At 45.6% G+C, this 16195-nt stretch overlaps 1 long non-coding RNA gene across 5 annotated transcripts in view; it reads left to right on the top strand.

Moving 5' to 3' along the window:
* Positions 1 to 15097, top strand: part of LOC123851363 (uncharacterized) — a 92452-nt gene extending 77355 nt beyond the window's left edge. For 3 of the 5 annotated variants that reach the window (XR_010405721.1, XR_010405718.1, XR_010405719.1), the window contains one exon: positions 1239 to 15097. This is a non-coding gene — a long non-coding RNA (uncharacterized LOC123851363). The remainder of the gene's footprint in view (positions 1 to 1238) is intronic. The other 2 variants (XR_010405722.1, XR_010405720.1) reach the window with 1 other exon arrangement.
* Positions 15098 to 16195: the final 1098 nt, after the last annotated feature.

The following is a 16195-nucleotide window of genomic DNA, read 5'->3' as shown; positions in this document are numbered from 1 at the left end:
CCTGTATTGGTAAATGAGGATTTAGTGTTCTTTTCAACCATCCCTTTCCTAGTCCTCCCTACATCAGCATATCATAATTTTTGGTTAAATTAATGTTTGGTGTTTACATCATTATACATATGCAAGGAAAGCAGAGCATCATAGTGTACTATTATTTTTCTTTATTGCTTTTTGTTTTTCCTGGTATTAACAATTGCCTTGTTTGTTTACTAGCAACTACTTTAAATTTCTTTCTTTGCAGTACCTTTGGTCAAAAGTATTGCACTTGTGACCTAATTTCTCTTTGCGGAGGCCAAATTTAGCTGACATTCTAAGTTTTCAGCCCCCGAATGCCCTCTACCTCAGGACTCACTAAAAAAGGAGACTCAACCTAAGATGCAGCCCATTTCCCATCATCGGCTTTATTTTCCCCAAATGGGTCATTCTTCAATCACAGCTTTTCATCTCCATTTAAGAACCTAGCTTCTGGGGTGCCTGGCTGGCTCAGTCGGTAGAGCATGTGACTCCTGATCTCGGAGTTGTGAAGTCAAGTTCCTTGTTGGGCATAGAGTTCACTTAAAAAGAAACAGAGAGGGATGCCTGGGTGGCTCAGTCGGTTAAGCATCTGCCTTCAGCTCAGGTCATGATCCCAGGGTCCTGGGATCGAGTCCTACATCGGGCTCCTTTCTCAGTGGGGAGACTGCTTCTCCCTCTGCCTGCCTCTCTCTCTCTTCTTCTTCTTCTTCTTCTTCTTCTCTCTGACAAATAAATAAAAATATTTAAAAAAAATAAAGTTGTTGCCCATCAGAAAAAAAATTAAAAAAAAAAAGAGAGAACCCAACTCCAGCTGACCTTCTGTGGCTTCTTGCAAGGGGCCACGTAAGAGCAAATACATGAACCCTTGACTCTGCGGTCTCCCCAGTCACACAGCTGAGATCAGTTATTAAATAGCCAAGAGTGGTTTCTTCAGAAGGTCTTAGGGACCAATACTGGCTCCAGCACAGGCGATCACAAATTCAGTAGCTTCCAAAAACTAAAAACACAATTCAGCGTTCACAGAGAGCTGCCTCTGACACCTCTCTTTTCTCCTTGTTGGCTCTGTACTATTGCTAGTTGCCCTTTGGGTCCACGACCTTTCGGTTGCCTAACTAATAATCTTGGACTGTGCACAATCCAGGGGTTTGTTGAGAACGGTGTCAAGCCAGTGGCAACCCTCTGTGGTTTCTCCTTTCACTGAGCATGGTCTACCATACCTGCAGGATTCATTGCCCTGCTCCGGGTCCTCTCTACAAGGATCGATGCTGGAACCCTGGTCTTCCTGCCCCTGGGGCTGAGTGGGTCTGTCATAGAAGATGAGGACTCCAGTGTGGAGGGGAGCAAACCTCATTCAAAATGTGCATGTTTCAATTCATGCAGAGAAGAGGCCTCAGTCAGAGGGTCTCCACCAGAACAGCTCCTCTCCCGAAGCGCGCTGGCGTCTCAAGGAGCCGATAGCAACTTCCGGACTCCGCTGATTCAGCCCTGGCCCGCCTGCTCCTGGAGGATGCTTGATCATGTCAGCTTCCTGGCTTTAGCCTACCACACTTGTGTCTATTCCTGTACCCTCTCTTACGGAATTTCTTCCCATCCAAACTGAGCAGTCGGGGAAGGAAGTCAAGCAGTCTCTGCTGTAAAACCCTGAAGCATCCCGAGCTCTCCCAGACTCAGTGACCCCTCCTGCTAACAGAAAGACGGATGCCAAAGCGCTGGCCCAGGATCTTTTCCTGAAATACAGCCCTGCTTTCTAATTCTGCATCTCTGCTCAATTCTGCACAGAGAACAAAGGGATTTTTATGGAGGCAGACACACCCCACATTCCTAGTTTACAGAATTTATTTTTAACCAGAACTGCATTTAGAAATATGTGAGCAATCATACTAGTAATAATAGACGGAAGAGGAGAAGTACGTGTGGATTCATCTTCCTGGGTATGTGTGGCTCCAGTTAATATTTAAAATGGTCTCAAGTTCTCGGAACACACACTGACTGTCTGATGGGGGAGGCGGTGAGGAGAGAGACAGGTAGGAGTGGGAAAGCTGACCTAGGATTAAAAATTAATTGTGCTCAATTTTTAAATGAAATCGTTGTAGCCAGATGGCTATGAATTTTAATATGATTTTGTATTTAACTTTTTTTTTTTGAGGAGATTTAAACTCTATTATTCATCAACTAGGCAATTTATGAACTCACATTTCGGCTTTAATTCTACCTCATCACAAGGAGAATTACAGGGCTGGAAAAACCACCAATCATCCTCTGTTGGAAAGAACCACACCCAAAGCCAACCAGGGCAACAGGGATCCCTAACACATTTTTTAAGACTTCTAATTTAAGGTATTCCACGGCCAGTCTCCCTTGGGAGCCAATTCTGGTGTTCCAGTCTTCCATTCAGTCAGCCCCTGCTGTGCTTCCTCTTTCTCTGCTTCATGGGACTGGGGAGACAGAGGAACCATCCCCATCCCAGGCTCCTTCGGGGGCCCGCAGGCCTGTTCCACGGACTGTGAAGTGCATCAGGCCACAGCCCTGGGCCAGATGGGGAGAATGGTAAATAGGGAGGGCCCTTCCCACTTTGGGTATAGGAACTAACCTGATTTCAGAGGCTGGTCCCACAAGGGTGTTTGGTCTATGTCAGGGCCCAAAGAGAAAAGAAAGACTGGGCAAGGAGTGGTACTACAGGGTCCTCATTGGATGGTGTTGGAGGACATGCAGCCACAGTAATGCAAGGATTGTCTCCAGTAGGGATGTGGTCCTGGAAGAGCTGAGCATTCATAAAGGGTATCAGCAAATGGATGAGGGCACAGAGAGGAGTATGCTTTCTTTTGGGGAAAGAAATCAGCAAGAAGAAGGCCAGGCATCAGGACCCTGCGTCAGTAAGCTGGAGGGCAGAATAATTATCAAGTTCTAGAGGGGGGGGCGCCTGGGTGGCTCAGTCGGTTAAGCGTCTGCCTTCGGCTCGGGTCATGATCTCAGGGTCTTGGGATTGAGTCCCTCATCGGGCTCCCTGCTCACCAGGGAGTCTGCTTCTCCCTCTCCCTCTGTCTCTTCCCCCTGCTCGTGCTCTCTCTCTCAAATAAATAAATAAAATCTTAAAAAAAAAAAAGTTCTAGAGGGAAGGTGGGATCCGTTCTGGCCATTATGGATGCAACTCTTCTCATCATGCCCACTCTCTCTGGACACCTTATTATATCTGGAGTCGGTAACCATTTTGATGACTTCCTATTTTAGATCTCCAGCCTCTGCCCCTTTCCTGGACTCCAGACCTTCATATCCAGCTGCCCACTGGACCCATACACTTAACATGTCCAAAGAAACTCAACAGCTCTCCCCAACCCATTCCTCTTCCTATGTTCTTTGTCCCAAGGAAAGCACTTATTCTCAACTCCTCCTTCTTCTCACCCACCATATTTAGTCTCTTGTCAAATCCAGTTGCATGTGCCTTCTGAATAGCTCCTTATTTTCTCCCCTCATCTTCACTGCTAAAATCTTAATTCTGGTCACCATCAGCTCTTGCTAGAATTTTCACTGCAGCCTCTTATGTGCTCTGCCTGCCTCTAGACGTGCATGTCCTTTGCCCATCCTTCCTCCTAAATGCAACTTTGATTCTCTCTTCTGCTTAAAATCCTTCACCTGGTGCCCATTGTCCCCGGGATAAAGTGCAAAACCTGTTAATGTGACTGAAAGGCTCATGACCTGCCCCGCTTGCTGCCCGTCATCACCTTGTGCCCCTTCTGCCACATCATCCCACAGCTGTACTGAGCTTCTGGCAGGTCCCTGAGGAAGCCCTGATTTCTCTGGACTCCACAGCTGTGTACATGAAGTTCTCCCTTTCTTCATCTGAGTAACTTTTGATCATCTTTTGGGACTCAATTCAAAGTATCATCTTCTCGGGATGCCTGGGTGGCTCAGTCAGTTAAGTGGCTGCCTTTGGCTCAGGTCATGGTCCCAGGGTCCTGGGATCGAGCCCCACATCGGGCTTCCTGCTCAGTGGGAAGCCTGCTTCTCCCTTTCCCACTCCCCCTGCTTGTGTTCCCTCTCTTGCTGTCTCTCTCTGTCAAATAAATAAAATCTTAAAAAAAAAAAAGTACCATCTTCTTGAGAATCCCTTCTCTGGGTAAGTGCTTCTCCACCTGCTTCCACAGCCTCTGTCCTCCTGTTCGTCTCCTGTGTGGATCTTCCTGACCAGACTTGTGAACACCTCCAGGCAGAAACCAGGTCTTTTTCACTGAGGAGCAATGCAGCAATGGGGAGACTGTGGGCCTTGAAGTCAGCCAGACCTGTGTTTGAAAACCAAACCTGAAGTAAGACACCCTAGACAAGATTTTTATCATCTCGAGATCTCTGTGTCACTATAGCTGTAATCCTCATAAGCTGTTGTGACACAGCATAAACATGGTAAATTTACAAAGTACTTCGCATTGAGCCTGATACATCGTAGGTGCTCAGTAAATGTTGGGTGAAGGGAATGCAGAAAGAGAAGCTCCAAATAGGTTTATGGGCTCGTGGTCACATGTCAGAGAGGCTGATGTGGGTCCCTGTGACCTTGGCCATCTAGGCAGAGAGATGGCAGGACCGGATGGAATTAAGGTCAGACTCATCTAGAGGGGAAAAGCTAACTGAGCTGATGGAGAGCAAGACAAGGAAGACCGACAGCGAACACAGGAGGTCTCCGTGAGATTGCCTGCGGCATTTGACAGTGACAGGGCCATTGTGGAAGGCCTGGCTCAAAGGGTCACACTTGCCAAGTGCCGTAAGCTGACATTGGACAGTAGGAAGCACATTCTCACCCTCGCTCTGGAGCTTTGAAAACACACTTGGCTGGTCCCCGACTCCGGGTGTTTGGTTTCAAGTACTCAAGTAGACCCAGGACTGGGCATCTTTAAAAGCTCTTCAGAAAATGCAGTTGTAGGGGCACCTGCCTGGCTCAGTCAGTGGAGCGTGTGACTCTTGATCTCAGAGTTGTGAGCTGGAGCCCCACACTGGGTGTAGAGATTACTTTAAAAAATAAAATCTTCAAAAAGAAAAAGGAAAAGGAAAAGAAAATCCAGATGTAGGCAGGGCTGAGAATCACTACTTTTTTTATTTTTTAAAGATTTTATTTATTTGACAGAGAGAGAGACAGCGAGAGAGGGAACACAAGCAGGGGGAGTGGGAGAGGGAGAAGCAGGCTTCCCACAGAGCAGGGAGCCCCATGCGGGGCTCGATCCCAGGACCCCGGGATCATGACCTGAGCCGAAGGCAGATGCCCAACAACTGAGCCACCCAGGCGCCCTGAGAATCACTACTTTAAAGTGAAGGCAGCCCAGTCCAGGGAGGGGAGGAAATACCACACCTCACAGAGCAGTAGGGACTAAGTTTGCCCCTACACCCCCAGAGTGTCCCCTGGGCATAACTGAAGGAATATATGGTGGGGACTGGCTGCTACTTTCTTACCTGCCCTGGTTGGGACTAGCTTCGCATTAGAGCTGGCCCGTCCACAGACCAAGTGGCAGGGAACAGGGAGAGACAAGGGTAGGGAAAATGAAGCTAATGGACACACTCGTCCTGATCTCAAAACTCCATCCTGCCTCTCCAGCCCCTCCCCTAAGGAAACCAGGTGCTCTTTGGGAGGAAGAAGGTCCTTTGGGAGGTGATGGGGTGGAGCACCTTGCTTTCCTTCATATCCCCTCCAAGAGCAGAGGGGGAAGCCAGTGGGGAGCTGCTTTTCACTTCTCCTTGGGGAACAGCTCAGAGATGACAGCGTAGAGCTGATGGTCATTCTAAGAATGTAAGGAATTTTTTGGATAAGAAATGAATTCCCAGCCAGCTGTAGCAGACTCTTAGTTTGAAGATGTCATAACCAAGAATGAGAAAAAAAATTTTTTTTAATGAGGGAGTAACTCATTAAAAAATTAGAGTCAGCTGACATTTATTTGAAAAATGCCTAGTTCTCTACTCTGTGAATTTCCACAATTTATATATAAAAGGTAATCAGGATGATGATACCCATTACAGTTCACAAGAAATAGCCCCACCAATAAGAGGCATCATGAAGAGACTTCTAGTAAAAGCTGTCCTTTATTTTATCACCCTGGTCCTCCCAAGACCCTACAAATATCTGATCATGCCAACCTGATCAAAAGTCATCGATCAAGGGTTGCATGCAATGCTTTGCATGCAAAAGTCATGGATCACTGCTTGCATGTAATGCAAACAGCCTCTTTGTCAGCCTCTGCCTGGGAAAAATAAAAAGAGAGGGCCATGAATCACTAAGAAGTAAAAACGAAATCTCCTCCCCTGGACTTTCAATACAGAGGCATAGCCCAGGAGAGGAAAGCAAATGAAATTAAAAAAACCCCAAAGGATGAGAGGATAACCTGTTACTAACCTTGATGTGTCCCCACCCCCCCTAGCCCCACCCCACCTCCAACACCTTCATACACCTATATACACCTTTTGCCACCTTACTGTAAACTCAGTGCAGTACAAAACTACAGCTTTTGTGCCCACAAAATACTCCCTACCCACCCCCACCCCCCAAAAGCAGGAAATTTTGTAAAGTGGTTCACGATCCTAGAAGGTACCTAATTGTAGAGAGACTTGAAAATAAAGGGTCTCCCGTTCCCTGTGGGCAGGGACTCAACACAGACTATCTTAGTTCAATCATCTCTTCCTTTTTGGAAATTAACAGCTCAAGTCTCTATTGATTTAACATGCTGTCCCTGTGATGCAGTGGGGATTTCACACAAGTAACGAGGACAGGCTGTTCTGTGATTATTTAACCCTTCCGGTCCTTTGTTTTTGTAATTTTCTCTAAAATGAAACAACTCAAATATGTGAATCTATTAGAGGGAACAAGACCAACTCTTGTGGTTCCTCTTGTACTTTAAATATATATATTATTGAAATGTATTGTAGCAGTAAGAAAATTTCAGTCTGTATCTCTGCAATGTACTCTGAACCCCAGATAGTCCTGTAAAGGAGCAGGCTCCATAATACAGTAGGACATTAAGCAAGAGACAGGACAGGGAATGAGAGGGGGGGCAGTGCACATGCTCCTTAATTTTCTTTCCTAGGTCTCTGCCTCTTTGCCTTTGAGTAGTCTGGGGCTGTGCTTGCTTGTGATGATATCAGCTTGCTGAAGGTAAAATTACGATGGTAGACTAAATCAGGCCCCTACACTTCAGTGTAGGGAGAAGGAGGATGAGGGACGAAAAGAAGCTGGAGCTGCTGTTTAAAGTACCGTAGAGTAATTGTCAGGATCGATCAATTACTTTATACAAAATTGAATTTGTCAGGGAGGATTCTTCCCTTTGCGGAAGGAAGAAGCAAAGTCCTTTATTCCTCATGATTTCAAGGACAAGGAAGGTGTTCTAAATTAGGGGAAGGGGGGAATAAAAAGAGAAGCCTTGGGGCGCCTGGGTGGCTCAGTTGGTTAAGCGACTGCCTTCGGCTCAGGTCATGATCCTGGAGTCCCGGGATCGAGTCCCGCATCGGGCTCCCTGCTCGGCGGGGAGCCTGCTTCTCCCTCTGACCCTCCTCCCTCTCATGCTCTCTGTCTCTCATTCTCTCTCTCTCAAATAAATAAATTTAAAAAAAAAATCTTAAAAAAAAAAAAAAAAAAAGAAGCCTTGTTACCCAGGCCACTTAACAGATGTCCAGTGGGCACCTGCTATGTGCAAAGACCTGAGCCGGGCCAAGGAAAAGCCCCACCTCTGCCATGAACTTGGGAGTTGCATGGGTGGAGAGGTCACCATGGCATCCTGGCTTGTGCCAGACAGTGTCACAGTCTCACACACTATTATAAGTTAATCACATTTGTCTCTGGACTCCTCCTCCCCATCCTTACCTTGTCGGGGGTCATCCTGGTGTGGTCAGCACATTTTGCTCCCGGGGCTCCCGGCCTCACCCATTCCCTTTCATTTCCCCCTTCCTGAGCTCATCTGTCTTAGCTCCTTCTGTAAGTTAGACTCCGAGCAGGGCAGGAGAAAGAGCACCTTGTTCTGTCCTTCCTGGGTGAATTTTGGCAAGTCATTTCATTTCTTTGCATCTCAACTTTTTCTGTTAATCAGGAGAATAGTAACGCTTGGCTTGTATTGTGAGGATTCGGTGAATGATGAAAGTGAAATTAACTACAGCAGATTTTCATAGAGAATGTCACACGTGGCAGGCACTGTGCTGAATGCTCTCCGTACTATATCCCATGTCATCCTTCCAAAGGCCGGTAACGCAGGCAGGCGTTCTCCTGGTCATGTACAGGTGGAGAAACTTGAGGCTTAGAGATTAAGTAATTTGCCCCCAAGTCATTGCTAGTTTATTGGAAGTGTCCAGTAGTCTTACTCTAAGGTCCATGCTGTTGACCACGGTGCCCACTGCCTCTATAAATGCCCCTGTGGGATGCTAGGTCAGCAGGAGATCATTTTATTAGATACAGCTAACACACAGTACCGTTTGTTATTAGACAGATTTGAAGGTACCAAAGATCATATCATTTACATAGAAAGAATGCAGAGCGATTAACTTACATAGAACCACAGGCTTTAGAGGTGAAAGGGTTCTTTGAGATGATCCAGGCTTATGGTTTACAAACTCCGCTTCTCAGAAGCCCTATACCAAGCTCTGCTTTTATCTCTTTTAAAATTTATTATTATTTCTAGGCAGCATTTTGTCTGAAGAATAATTCTAGGGCTTACTCTTTTCTAATTCACTATCATTTTGGGGGGAGCATTTTCCTGAAGCCATAAGAGATAGACAGACTAAGGTTTCCTGACATCTGGTCCAGGTCTCTCTTCACTCCTCAGTCCTGTCTCTTGACACAATGTGTCCAATGTAGTAAAGATTTGATAATATTAAAAATGAATAATCAAGAGAGGCTTCTTCAAAGAAATATCTCAGGAAGCCACATAGGCCTGGATGATCTAAGCAAAGGCATGGTAACCAGTAAAAAGTAATGAGGCATGGTAACAAATAATTTTAAAAGATTTGGAGAGGGGCTTGGAAATACTGTCAGTGATGACTATTATGAGGTTGTCTCCTGTGGGAGTAAGCAGAGAAATACCATCCTATGAGGCCCTTAAGTTCAAGGATTTATTCATTCAGCCATCAATTATAAAACATCTACTCTATACCAGGCGCTGTACTAGGCAGAGGGACCACAAAGATGAAAAGACAGTGTCCCTGCACTTAAGAGGCTGACTTACTGAGTAGGGGGTGACATGGCAGAGGCATTGGTGTGATGAAAGCAGTGACAGAGATTTACAGAGAGTCCTGGGGATACTTGGAGAATGGACATCTTATCCTGGCCCCGGTCGGGAGAGGGTGGTAGTCAGGTAACCTTCCTGGAAGATATAACATCTGAGAAGAATTCAAATTCAAGGAGATTGACATAAGAGGACAGTGTTCTAGCCTTGGATAGAATTGAATTTGGTTTCTTTCTACTTTGCTGATGAAGCAGAGATGGGCCATCCAGCAGGGCCACAAACCGATCACCCCAAACCACACCGCCGCAGGGGTGTTGCTAACCAGAAGGTCTGCTTTCAAGTACTGTCAATAGTTTCCTAAGATGATTTCTTCTCATAGAGATGAAAACAGCTATTCTCAGAATCAGAGCCAGGTGGCATGTTCCTCAAGTAATTACTTAGATCTCACCTCCTGTGTGTGATTTCTTTTTTTTTTTTAAGATTTTATTTATTTATTTGAGACAGAGAATGAGAGAGACAGAGAGCACATGAGAGGGAGGAGGGTCAGAGGGAGAAGCAGACTCCCTGCCGAGCAGGGAGCCCGATGTGGGACTCGATCCAGGGACTCCAGGATCATGACCTGAGCCGAAGGCAGTCGCTTAACCAACTGAGCCACCCAGGCGCCCTAAAGATTTTATTTATTTATTTGAGAGAGAGAGAATGAGAGAGAGAGCACATGAGAGGGGGGAGGGTCAGAGGGAGAAGCAGACTCCCCGCCGAGCAAGGAGCCCGATGCGGGACTCGATCCCGGGACTCCGGGATCATGACCTGAGCCGAAGGCAGTCGCTTAACCAACTGAGCCACCCAGGCGCCCCTGTGTGTGATTTCTAAATAGGTGTATGCTATGGGAGCCACACTGCAGAGCTAGCAGATGCTCCACAAAAAATACAAAAATGAACTGTATTACTTGTAGGAGGCTAACTTGCTGGAACAAATGGACGCAGAGATACAATGGCTGAAATCCAGCAAAATTTATCACTCATGACACATGGCAAATAGTCCAAGACATCAACAGCTTTCTTCTACCTGAGAAATCATGCCCCACGCTCCTTCCTCTGAGATGCCGCTTCCTTGGGACCTCTGTCTTGAAGCACCTGGGTGGCTCAGTTGGTTGAACATCCAACTTTTGATTTTTTTGTTGTTTGTTTGTTTGTTTTAAGATTTTATTTATTTATTTGAGAGAGAGAATGAGAGACAGAGAGCATGAGAGGGAGGAGGGTCAGAGGGAGAAGCAGACTCCCTGCTGAGCAGGGAGCCCAATGCGGGACTCGATCCCGGGACTCCAGGATCATGACCTGAGCCGAAGGCAGTCGCCCAACCAACCGAGACACCCAGGCGCCCCGAACATCCAACTTTTGATTTCGGCTCAGGTCTTGATCTCAGGGTTGTGAGATGGAGCCCCTCATCGGGCTCCACGCTCAGCGCGGAGTCTGCTTTTCTCTTTCTCTCTCTCTCTCCCCCCTCTCCCTTTTCCTTTGCCCCTCCTCCTGGTTGTATTCTCTCTCTCTCAATTAATTAATTAATCTTAGGGCATCTGTCTCTCTGTGTCCAATTAGAGGAAGGGGAAAATAAGTGTGAACACTTTCTTAAAGAGCTACACCCAGGGGGCCGCCTGGGTGGCTCAGTCGGTTAAGCATCAGCCTTCGGCTCAGGTCGTGATCCCGGGGTCCCGAGATCGAGTCCCGCATCGGGCTCCCTGCTCAGCGGGGAGTCTGCTTCTCCCTCTCCCTCTGCTTGCTACTCCCCCTGCTGTGCTCTCTTACTTTCTGTCAAATAAATAAATAAATAAATAAATGAGTAAATATCTTTAAAAAAACAAAGAGCTACATCCAGGCCTGGCACGTATGGGTTCCCTTCATGTTTTATTGGCAGAGATTTGTCACGTGGTCACATATGACTTCTGGGGCTGGTGGGAAATGTAGTTCCAGGCTGAGCAGCTGCTCCAGCCACAACTCTGTTGATTCAGATGAGGAAGATTCAGGTGGACGGCTACTGTCTTCATCACATAGATGGAAAGAAAGAAAATGGACCATCACAAAAAATGTAAGAATGTTACTAATAAGAGTGCCTCTGGGGCCCCTGGGTGGCTCAGTCAGTTAAGTGTCATGATTCCAGGGTCCTGGGATCGAGTCCCACTTCTGCCTCTCCGTGATCTCTCTCGCATTCCCACTCTCTCTCTAATAAATAAGTAAATAAAATCTTAAAAAAAAAAAAAAAAAGAGTGCCTCCAGCTCCAGAACATTTTATAATTACTTGCTAGGTAAGGTCAATACCTGACCACATGTACCCTTAAACATTTCAGATAGAAGCCTGTTCATAAATGGAAAACATGGGACCATGATCAGGTGATTATATGTTGCTGGTTTATCAAAACCTTGATTAATTTTTAAAAAATATTTAAGAAATCTGACAACTAGGTAAGTAATATTAACAACAGTAAATCATGGGAAGGTGTCAGAATTTTTCAATCAGAGCAATTTTTTTCACACCAGCAAATTTTTTTCAATGTCTTTCCTGTGCTAAATACTTTGGGGTTATATAAAAAAAAGATACTGTCGGGCTGCCTGGGTGGCTCAATCATTTTGGGTGTCTGACTCTTGGTTTTGGCTCAGGTCATGCTCTCCGGGTGGTGGGATCGAGCCCTGTGTCAGGCTCCACATTCCATGGGGAGTCTGCTTGAAGATCCTCTCTCCTTCTCCCTCTGCCCCTCTCCCCTACACTCTCTCTCTAAAATAAGTAAATAGCCCCTCTCCCCTATACTCTCTCTCTAAAATAAATAAATAAATCTTTAAAAAAAAAGATGCTGTTCTTTAAAATTGTATGTATGTATATATGCAATTAGGAGTTAAATAGAAGTGATGCAACACAACGATACTGTTGACTGCCAAATGGATTACACAGAAAAAAGGTAGGTATGGTCAGAAGGCATAGAGAAAGCCGGATTCGAGCCAAGTCTTAAAGTGTGGGCGAAGTGTTGATAGGCATAATGGCTGGGAAGACATTACATGCACGAAAGGTCCTGAAGCAAAAGAGAATGAAACGTATGTGAGGGACAGAGGGGAGATCGTCATGAATGAAGAAATGGTTAACAGCGATTCATTATGGTGGTGACTGTCCATGAGCAGGGTGAAGTGGGAAAAATAGGGAGTTAACCTTCTGCTCCCTAGGTGGAAATGAGGAATGAGGTGGAAGTAGGGTGTAGCTTAAAAAGCTCCTTAAGTTAGGCTGGCACACCTCTTTACTGAAACATTTTGAAATACCATTTAAATAGGTTAATGGTTAAATAGGTTAATTTGGGGGCACCTGGCTGACTCAGTTAGTAGAAAATGGGACTCTGCATCTCAGAGTTGTGAGTTCAAGCCCCACATTGTGCGTGGAGAGAGAGAGAAAGAGAGAGAGAGATAGACAGATAGATAAAATTTGCTTATTGAAAATATTTGGGGCGCCTGGGTGACTCAATTGGTTAAGCGTCTGCCTTCGGCTCAAGTTATGATCCCAGGGTCCTGGGATCGAGCCCCACATCAGGCTCCCTACTCAGCAGAGGTCTGCTTCTCCTTCTCCCTCTGCCCCTGCTCCTGTGCTCTCTCTCTCACTCACTCTCTCTCTTTCAAATAAATACATAATCTTTAAACATTTTTTTTTTAAATGAAAGAAAAGAGGGGCACGTGGGTGGCTCAGTCGTTAAGCATCTGCCTTCGGCTCAGGTCATGATCCCAGGGTCCTGGCATCGAGCCCCACATCAGGCTCCCTGCTCCACGGGAAGCCTGCTTCTCCCTCTCCCACTCCCCCTGCTTGTGTTCCCTCTCTGTGTCTCTCTCTGTCAAATAAATAAATAAAATCTTAAAAAAAAAAAAAAGAAGAAAATATTTGACTTCTTTTTTTCAAGTCTGGAGTAGGCTTTAAATTTAAAGCACTTGGGGCGCCTGGGTGGCTCAGTTGGTTGGGCGACTGCCTTCGGCTCAGGTCATGGTCCTGGAGTCCTGGGATTGAGTCCCGCATCGGGCTCCCTGCTCAGCAGGGAGTCTGCTTCTCCCTCTGACCCTCCCCCCTCTCATGCTCTCTCTCTCTCTCTCTCATTCTCTCTCTCAAATAAATAAATAAAATCTTTAAAAATAAATAAATAAAAAATAAATTTTAGGGCGCCTGGGTGGCTCAGTCGTTAAGCGTCTGCCTTCGGCTCAGGTCATGATCCCAGGGTCCTGGGATCGAGTCCCACATCGGGCTCCCTGCTCCGCGGGAGGCCTGCTTCTCCCTCTCCCACTCCCCCTGCTTGTGTTCCCTCTCTCGCTATCTCTCTCTCTGTCAAATAAATAAATAAAATCTTAAAAAAAAAAAATTAAATAAATAAATAAATAAATAATAAATTTTAAAGCACTTGAAAAATATTTCAGGCTAACATTAAGATTCTACTTAGCATGATGGTGATTGGTACGATTCACTTAATAAGTAGCCCATAGATGATTGAATTGATAAACTGCTTGGTAAACACCTTAAGGTAGGTTTGCAGAATAACTGCAGGGTATGCAGAATTCTAAATTTTTTAAATCAATTTATGTATTTATTTATTTATTTAGAGAGAATGAGAGCATGAGCCAGGGGCAGGGCAGAGGGAGAGGGAGAGAGAGCTTCCCAGGCAGATTCTGCACTGAGCGCCAAGCCAGACGCAGGGCTTAATCTTACAACCCTGAGTTCATGACCTGAACTGAAATCAAGAGTCAGACGCTTAACCAGCTGAGCCAACCAGGCACCCTAGGGTAAGCAGAATTCTAAAGATAGCCCCCAAGATTCCTGTCCACTGGTTATTCAATCAAAACTAATCTAGTAATGCCGCGAAGAGATTTTGAAAATATAATTACAGTCCCAAGTTAGTTGACCTGAAGATACAGATAGCCCTTTCAAGCTGAGCTTTTTCTCTGGCCAGTAGCAGAAGAGGAAGTCAGAGAGACTAAAAGTGAGGGGCTCCACGTGCCATTGCTGACTTTGAAGATGGAGACCATGTGAGGAGTGCGGGTAGCTTCTAGAAGCAGATAGTGGCCCCTAAATGACAACCAGCAAAAAAATGGGGACCTCAGTCATAAGATACCAAATTCTACCAATAACCTAAATGAAGTTGTAAGCAGATTCTTTCTGAGAGCCTCCAGAAAAGAGCCCAGTCTAGCCAACACTTTGATTTTGACCTTGTGAGACTCAGCAGAGAGCCCAGTTGAGCTGCCCAGACTTCTGACCTACAGAACTATGAGCTAATAAATGAATGTTGTTTTGAACTGCTATGTTCATGGTGATTTGTTACATAGCAATAGAAAACCAATATAAATGGATACCTGAATTCAATTTAAGCAGAGGTGGTGTACTTCAAGACTCCGTTCTAATCCTCTGTGAAAACTCCTGATCCTCCCCAGAGTGATCTTTTTCTCTCTCTAATCCTAAAGGACTACATTTTTATCATTCTGGAGTTAGATCTCACATATTGCCTGGCACTTTGTGTACCCGACCTTCCTTTTGCCCCTAGGTGGTAAGCTCCATGATGGAAAGAATCAGCTCTTTACAGTTTCTCCTTCTAAAAGTCTGGGAACGTCAGAAGAGGTGGTGGGCAAGCCAGGTTTTTAAGAATTTTCTGTCCACAAAAGCAAACTAAATATTCTTGAGAGGGAGCAAATGGCTCTCGTTTTCTCTTGGTAAATAAGACTGAGACAACATTCAGTTGCTAAGATCAAGGTTACCGATCTCCTGTGAGTGCCAGCCTGACTGGGGTGCTATCACTCCATAATGGGCAAACCAGAATGACTGGTCTGACTCAGAAAGGTATCATTGAGACCCTTCCAGTTATGAGTCTGTTTTATTCTTAGTGCCAGTTAGAACTCCACCACCATGGCTCCATCCTGCCCCTGTTTGCTGCGGGGCCAATGACCGTGGCAGGGTGACGAGGCCTGGGCTTACAAATTACAACGTTCTTTTCTTAGGTAATCATGTGAAAACAGTCTTGCTAGCCTCTAGATGCAATATCCTTTACTTCTGAGAAACTCCTTAAGGCACGTGTGTTTCTCATATGGGTGGATTTTATCATAAACTCTTACCTGTATGCATGACCCACTAATGCAAATAACTTAAATTCTAAAAGCACATTTTATATAGCGATAGACCGATTCTGTAACAAATTAGCAATGTGTTCACAGAGTTCTGCAAGAAGGCATGGAGGGCCTGCTCCAGAGCTAGGAAGTAATTTCTCTTTAATTCCTCCCGTGGTGGCAGAGGAAGGACGACCTTTTGGTGCCGGAAGGAGTGATCGGACAACCCCTGAAATAGAAGTTTTGCTTGGGACCGTTCCTGAGGTTGGAACGCCCGGTTTTCAGAAACTCTCATGACCCTCAATGGTGATTTTATTTGTTAAGGTTCAGAAACTAAATCAAATGCAAGTTTGGAAGAGATTTTTCAGATAAAATTTACTAGCAATATTTTTACTGGCCTCATGCATGCTACAATGACCTTTTATTTTTAGATTGATCTATCTTCCCCTTTTCCAGTTTTGCAGTAATTTAGAAAGTATCCTGAAGTTCTCCTGCTCAGCAGCAATGACCCCCTCTCCCCCCATTCAAGTCAAAATCTGGGATAGTCTCCTTCAAAATATCTTTCAAAACCACTCTCAGGGCGCCTGGCTGGCTCAGTTGGTAGAGCCTCTGACTCTTGATCTTGGGGTCATGAGTTCGAGCCCCACCTTGGGTGTAGAGATTACATAATACATGCATACATAAATACCATTCTCATTTCTCCATCCTTCTCCTCACTGCCTTGGTTAGGGTCCCCAGTATTCCAGCCTTTCTCTCCTGTACACCAGACCCGCATGATTTTTCTAAAACATCAGTCCAGTTCTGTTTCACTTAAAATCCTCTGTCCCACTGCCATCAGAGGCTACTTCACATGCTCCAGCTAGAGTGGTCATGCCTTTGGTTCACTTGTCTCCCCTC

The sequence above is a fragment of the Mirounga angustirostris genome, unplaced genomic scaffold, assembly GCF_029215605.1.
Source record: "Mirounga angustirostris isolate CCGP_5_RB_7025 unplaced genomic scaffold, mMirAng1.0.hap1 SCAF_10, whole genome shotgun sequence".
NCBI lineage: Eukaryota > Metazoa > Chordata > Mammalia > Carnivora > Phocidae > Mirounga > Mirounga angustirostris.
This window is presented reverse-complemented; position numbering and strand designations above follow the sequence as displayed.